The following is a 6,600-nucleotide window of genomic DNA, read 5'->3' on the forward strand; positions in this document are numbered from 1 at the left end:
CTTCCAGCCCAAAGCTGCCATTCCTTTGATGTGCCTGGACCAGGGTTAAACACTTAAAACAGTGTGAGGTGTGCTGGAGGGCTTGGGCACCCAGACAGGGAGGTTGGGGCTAGGGCTTGGAGGCTGGGGCTGGGTCTGAATGGGGCTGAGGCAGGGAATGGGGTATGGGGCTGGGTCTGAATTGGGCTGAGGCAGGGACTGGAGTATGGGGCTGGGTCTGAATGGGGCTGAGGCAGGGACTGGGGTATGGGGCTGGGTCTGAATGGGGCTGAGGCAGGGAATGGGGTATGGGGCTGGGATTGGGGTATGGGGCTGGGATTGGGGTATGGGGCTGAATGGGCCTGGGCAGGGAATGGGGGATAGGGCTGGGATTGGGGTATGGGGCTGGGATTGGGGTATGGGGCTGGGATTGGGGTATGGGGCTGAATGGGGCTGGGCAGGGATTGGGGTATGGGTCTGAATTGGGCTGGGGGAGGGATTGGGGTATATGGCTGGGAGTGGGGTATGGGGCTGAATTGGGCTGGGGCAGGGATTGGGGTATGGGGTAGAGATTGGGGTATAGGGCTGGGATTGGGGCATGGGTCTGAATGGGGCTGAATGGGGCTGGGGAAGTGATTGGGGCTGGGGCAGGGAAAAGAGAGTTTTGGTCTTCTCCCCCTCACCCCTCTCACACACCCAGAAATGCATCTCCTAGCCCAGAAATCCCAGAAAGGTGAGCTTTAAAATAACAGTAACCAACAATGGAGAAAAATAACAAAAACAGCACAATGGAGGACGAGAAAGAAGGGAGGAGTAGATAGAAGGGAGGAGAACAAAGAAGGGAGGAATAGAGAGAAGGGAGGAGAAGAAAGAAGGGAGGAGTAGATAGAAGGGAGGAGAACAAAGAAGGGAGGAATAGAGAGAAGGGAGGAGAAGAAAGAAGGGAGGAGTAGATAGAAGGGAGGAGAAGAAAGAAGGGAGGAATAGAGAGAAGGGAGGAGAAGAAAGAAGGGAGGAATAGAGAGAAGGGAGGGGGAGAAAGAAGGGAGGAATAGAGTGAAGGGAGGAGAAGAAAGAAGGGAGGAATAGAGAGAAGGGAGGGGGAGAAAGAAGGGAGGAATAGAGTGAAGGGAGGAGAAGAAAGAAGGGAGGAATAGATAGAAGGGAGAGGAAGAAAGAAGGGAGGAATGGGAGAAGGGAGGAGAAGAAAGAAGGGAGGAATAGATAGAAGGGATTTCCACTAAAACTAATCAATCAGGAGAGGATAATGGGTTCCATGCTGGAGAGTTGACACGGGTCAGCCTGTCCCCTGACCTCTGCCATGGGGCCATGGGGAGAGAAAGGGCTGCACAATGGAATCCTCAGCTAATTGTCTGGCCAGTGTCACTGCTTTCAATGCCCTCCACTCTCTCCCTAATTCCTGTCTTTCTTCTCTCTCTCTTGTAGCATTCTCGCCCCGGCTCCCTCTGCTCTCTCTCTCACTCTCTCTCTCTCTCCCTTTGCAAAGCATCCACTTTGTAAATGTGGACGGAGACAGAGCGAGAGTGCGAGACCGAGAAAACGAGAGAGTGAGAGAGAGAAATGGCGAGAGAAACAGAACTGCTTTTGGTGATTGCAAACGGCAGGTGAGCAAAGTGTGTTTCATTAATAGCAGGTCGCAATCAGCCATACAACTGTTTCCTTCTCAGGTCGCAATCAGCAACACAACCGTTTCCTTCTCAGGTCGCTATCAGCAACACAACCATTTCCCTCTGAATACATCCAGTAGATGACTGAGGATCAGCATGTGTTGGAATGAATTAGACCATAGATAAAGCCACAGTATAGAAACACTAGATCCAAGCAGCGATCCTTCCATTCGTCCTGAATGCTACTATTAATACAAATCATCTGATTATCAAGCATCCTTCTGTCAACTGTCCTATACTAATCCAGCTCCAACACACAGACACATCCAGCTCCATCACACAGACAGAGCCAGCTCCAACACACAGAAGGAGCCAGCTCCAACACACAGACAGAGCCAGCTCTAACACACAGACAGAGCCAGCTCCAACACACAGACAGAGCCAGCTCCAACACAGACAGAGCCAGCTCCAACACAGACAGATCCAGCTCCAACACACAGACAGATCCAGCTCCAACACACAGACAGATCCAGCTCCAACACAGAGACAGATCCAGCTCCAACACACAGACAGAGCCAGCTCCAACACACAGACAGAGCCAGCTCCAACACACAGACAGAGCCAGCTCCAACACACAGACAGATCCAGCTCCAACACACAGACAGATCCAGCTCCAACACACAGACAGAGCCAGCTCCAACACACAGACAGAGCCAGCTCCAACACACAGACAGAGCCAGCTCCAACACAGAGACAGAGCCAGCTCCAACACACAGACAGAGCCAGCTCCAACACAGAGACAGAGCCAGCTCCAACACACAGACAGAGCCAGCTCCAACACACAGACAGATCCAGCTCCAACACACAGACAGATCCAGCTCCAACACAGAGACAGATCCAGCTCCAACACAGAGACAGTTCCAGCTCCAACACACAGACAGATCCAGCTCCAACACACAGACAGAGCCAGCTCCAACACACAGACAGATCCAGCTCCAACACACAGACAGATCTGAATTCTAGTAAGTACTCACTCCAATATTTAGTGTGCTCCTCTCTGGTGTTTTCACTATCCTGTCCTCCTGTCCTCCTGTCCTCCTGTCCTCCTGTCCTCTGCAGATGAGAGGATGTGTGTGTTGCTCCAGTACAGAAAGTTGCAGTGCTGTAGGTAGGTAGATGTGTGTATAAGCAGGACAAGCTGTGAGCAGTGTGTCTCTCTCAGTGTCTGGCTCTGCACTGGCTGAGAATACTAAAGCATTTTAAACAGCTCTTCTCCCCATGTGACCAACCCAGCCAGCAAGAGAGAAGGAGAGAGAGAGAGAGAGAGAGAGAGAGAGAGAGAGAGAGAGAGAGAGGAGAGGCAGGAAAACATTAGCACCACGCTGGCTCTCTGTGACCACACAGCACCCCCTAGCCATCTCTCACTGTATTGCTCAAACACAGAGAGAGAGACAGAGAGAGAGAGGCAGACAGGCAGGCATGCCGACAAAAATAAATACATCATGTAAACTACTAAACTACATCGCTACAGTACTATAGGAGGTGACAGACAGACAGACAGACAGACAGACAGACAGACAGACAGACAGACAGACAGACAGACAGACAGACAGACAGACAGACAGACAGACAGACAGACAGACAGACAGACAGACAGACAGACAGACAGAGTAATGAATAATTGACTACTAAACCACATCACTACTGTACAATAGGATGTGAGAGAGACATAGTTTAGTGAGTGTGAATATAGTGTGTATATAGTGTGTATATAGTGTGTATATAGTGTGTATTTATAGTCTAGTGAGTGTGTATATAGTGTGTACATAGTGTGTATATAGTGTGTATATAGTGTGTATATAGTTTGTATTTATAGTCTAGTGAGTGTGTATATAGTGTGTATATAGTGTTTATATAGTGTATATATAGTGTGCATATAGTGTGTTTATAGTGTGTATATAGTGTGTATATAGTGTGTATATATAGTCTAGTGAGTGTGTATATAGTGTGTATATAGTGTGTATTTATAGTCTAGTGAGTGTGTATATAGTGTGTATATAGTGTGTATATAGTGTATATATAGTGTGTATATAGTGTGTATATAGTGTGTATATATAGTTTAGTGAGTGTGTATATAGTGTGTATATAGTGTATATATAGTGTGTATATAGTGTGTATATAGTGTGTATATATAGTTTAGTGAGTGTGTATATAGTGCGTATATAGTGTGTATATAGTGTGTATATAGTGTGTATATATAGTCTAGTGAGTGTGTATATAGTGTGTATATAGTGTGTATATATAGACTAGTGAGTGTGTATATAGTGTGTATATAGTGTGTATATAGTGTGTATATATATATTAGTGAGTGTGTATATAGTGTGTATATAGTGTGTATATAGTGTATATATAGTGTGTATATAGTGTGTATATATAGTTTAGTGAGTGTGTATATAGTGTGTATATAGTGTGTATATATAGTTTAGTGAGTGTGTATATAGTGCATATATAGTGTGTATATAGTGTGTATATAGTGTGTATATATAGTCTAGTGATTGTGTATATAGTGTGTATATAGTGTATATATAGTGTGTATATAGTGTGTATATAGTGTGTATATAGTGTGTATATATAGTTTAGTGAGTGTGTATATAGTGTGTATATAGTGTGTATAAAGTGTATATATAGTGTGTATATAGTGTGTATATATAGTTTAGTGAGTGTGTATATAGTGTGTATGTAGTGTGTATATATAGTTTAGTGAGTGTGTATATAGTGTGTATATAGTGTGTATATAGTGTGTATATATAGTCTAGTGGGTGTGTATATAGTGTGTATATAGTGTGTATATATAGTCTAGTGAGTGTGTATATAGTGTGTATATAGTGTGTACATAGTGTGTATATAGTGTGTATATAGTGTGTATATATAGTCTAGTGATTGTGTATATAGTGTGTATATAGTGTGTATATAGTGTGTATATAGTGTGTATATATAGTCTAGTGATTGTGTATATAGTGTGTATATAGTGTGTATATAGTGTGTATATAGTGTGTATATATATAGTCTAGTGAGTGTGTATATAGTGTGTATATAGTGTGTATATATAGTCTACTGAGTGTGTATATAGTGTGTATATAGTGTGTATATATAGTGTAGTGATTGTGTATATAGTGTGTATATAGTGTGAATCTATAGTCTAGTGATTGTGTATATAGTGTGTATATATAGTCTAGTTAGTGTGTATATAGTGTGTATATATAGTGTAGTGATTGTGTATATAGTGTGTATATAGTGTGTATCTATAGTCTAGTGAGTGTGTATGTAGTGTGTATATAGTGTGTATGTATAGTCTAGTGAGTGTGTATGTAGTGTGTATATAGTGTGTATATAGTGTGTATATAGTGTGTATATAGTTTGTATATGGTGTGTATATATAGTCTAGTGAGTGTGTATGTAGTGTGTATATAGTGTGTATATAGTGTGTATATAGTGTGTATATGTAGTGTGTATATAGTGTGTATATATAGTCTAGTGAGTGTGTATGTAGTGTGTATATATAGTCTAGTGAGTGTGTATGTAGTGTGTATATAGTGTGTATATAGTGTGTATATAGTGTCTATGCAGTGTGTATATAGTGTGCATATAGTGTGTATATATAGTCTAGTGAGTGTATATAGTGTGTATATAGTGTATATGTAGTGTGTATATATAGTCTAGTGAGTGTGTATATAGTGTGTATATAGTGTGTATATATAGTCTAGTGAGTGTGTATATAGTGTGTATATAGTGTGTATATAGTGTGTATATATAGTCTAGTGAGTGTGTATGTAGTGTGTGTACTTACTTTTATATAGTGAGTGATTAACTTCTTTGGGATAGGGGGCAGTATTTTCACGGCCGGATAAAAAATGTACCTGATTTAATCTGGTTACTACTCCTGCCCAGAAACTAGAATATGCATATAATTAGTAGATTTGGATAGAAAACACTCTAAAGTTTCTAAAACTGTTTGAATGGTGAGCATAACAGAACTCATATGGCAGGCCAAAACCTGAGAAGATTCCATACAGGAAGTGCCCTGTCTGACAATTTGTTGTCCTTCTGTTGCATCTCTATCGACATTACAGCATCTGTGCTGTAACGTGACACTTTCTAAGGCTTCCATTGGCTCTCTAAAGCCGCCAGAAAGTGGAATGGGGTGTCTGCTGTCTCTGGGCAAAGTACAGCAGCAGAGTTTGTAAGTGGTCAGCCTGGGGACAGTGAGACTGGAGATGCGTCTTCACGAGACTTCTCAATTTTTTTCTTTCAGCCTTTGAATGAATACAACGTTGCCCGGTTGGAATATTATCGCTATTTTACGAGAAAAATAGCATAAAATTGATTTTAAACAGCGTTTGACATGCTTCTAAGTACGGTAATGGAATATTTTGAATTTTTTTGTCACGAAATGCGCTCGCGCATTACCCTTCGGATAGTGACCTGAACTCACGAACATAACGGAGGTATTTGGATATAACTATGGATTATTTGGAACCAAAACAACATTTGTTGTTGAAGTAGAAGTCCTGGGAGTGCATTCTGACGAAGAACAGCAAAGGTAATCCAATTTTTCTAATAGTAATTCTGAGTTTAGGTGACCCCGAAGTTGGCGGATGTCAAATATGAGTTCTGTTATACTCACAGACACCATTCAAACAGTTTTAGAAACTTTAGAGTGTTTTCTATCCAAATCTACTAATTATATGCATATTCTCATTTCTGGGCAAGAGTAGTAACCAGTTTAAATCGGGTACGTTTTTTATCCGGCCGTGCAAATACTGCCCCCTAGCCCCAACAGGTTAATCAGTCGGAGGTTCAACTTACTGTTAAGATCTCAGTCGGAGGTTCAACTTACTGTTAAGATCTCAGTCGGAGGTTCAACTCACTGTTAAGATCTCAGTCGGAGGTTCAACTCACTGTTAAGATCTCAGTCGGAGGTTCAACTCACTGT

General features: G+C 42.2%; 1 protein-coding gene across 1 annotated transcript in view; it reads right to left on the bottom strand.

Annotated features, from left to right (window-relative positions):
* Window positions 1-2,862, bottom strand: part of cntfr (ciliary neurotrophic factor receptor) — a 461,919-nt gene extending 459,057 nt beyond the window's left edge. The window contains exon 1 of the mRNA XM_045692705.2: window positions 2,642-2,862. The gene's annotated coding sequence lies outside the window, so the exon portion shown is untranslated. The remainder of the gene's footprint in view (window positions 1-2,641) is intronic.
* Window positions 2,863-6,600: the final 3,738 nt, after the last annotated feature.

This window comes from Salmo salar, chromosome 13 (genome assembly GCF_965601325.2).
Source record: "Salmo salar chromosome 13, fSalSal1, whole genome shotgun sequence".
In the NCBI taxonomy this organism is placed as follows: domain Eukaryota; kingdom Metazoa; phylum Chordata; class Actinopteri; order Salmoniformes; family Salmonidae; genus Salmo; species Salmo salar.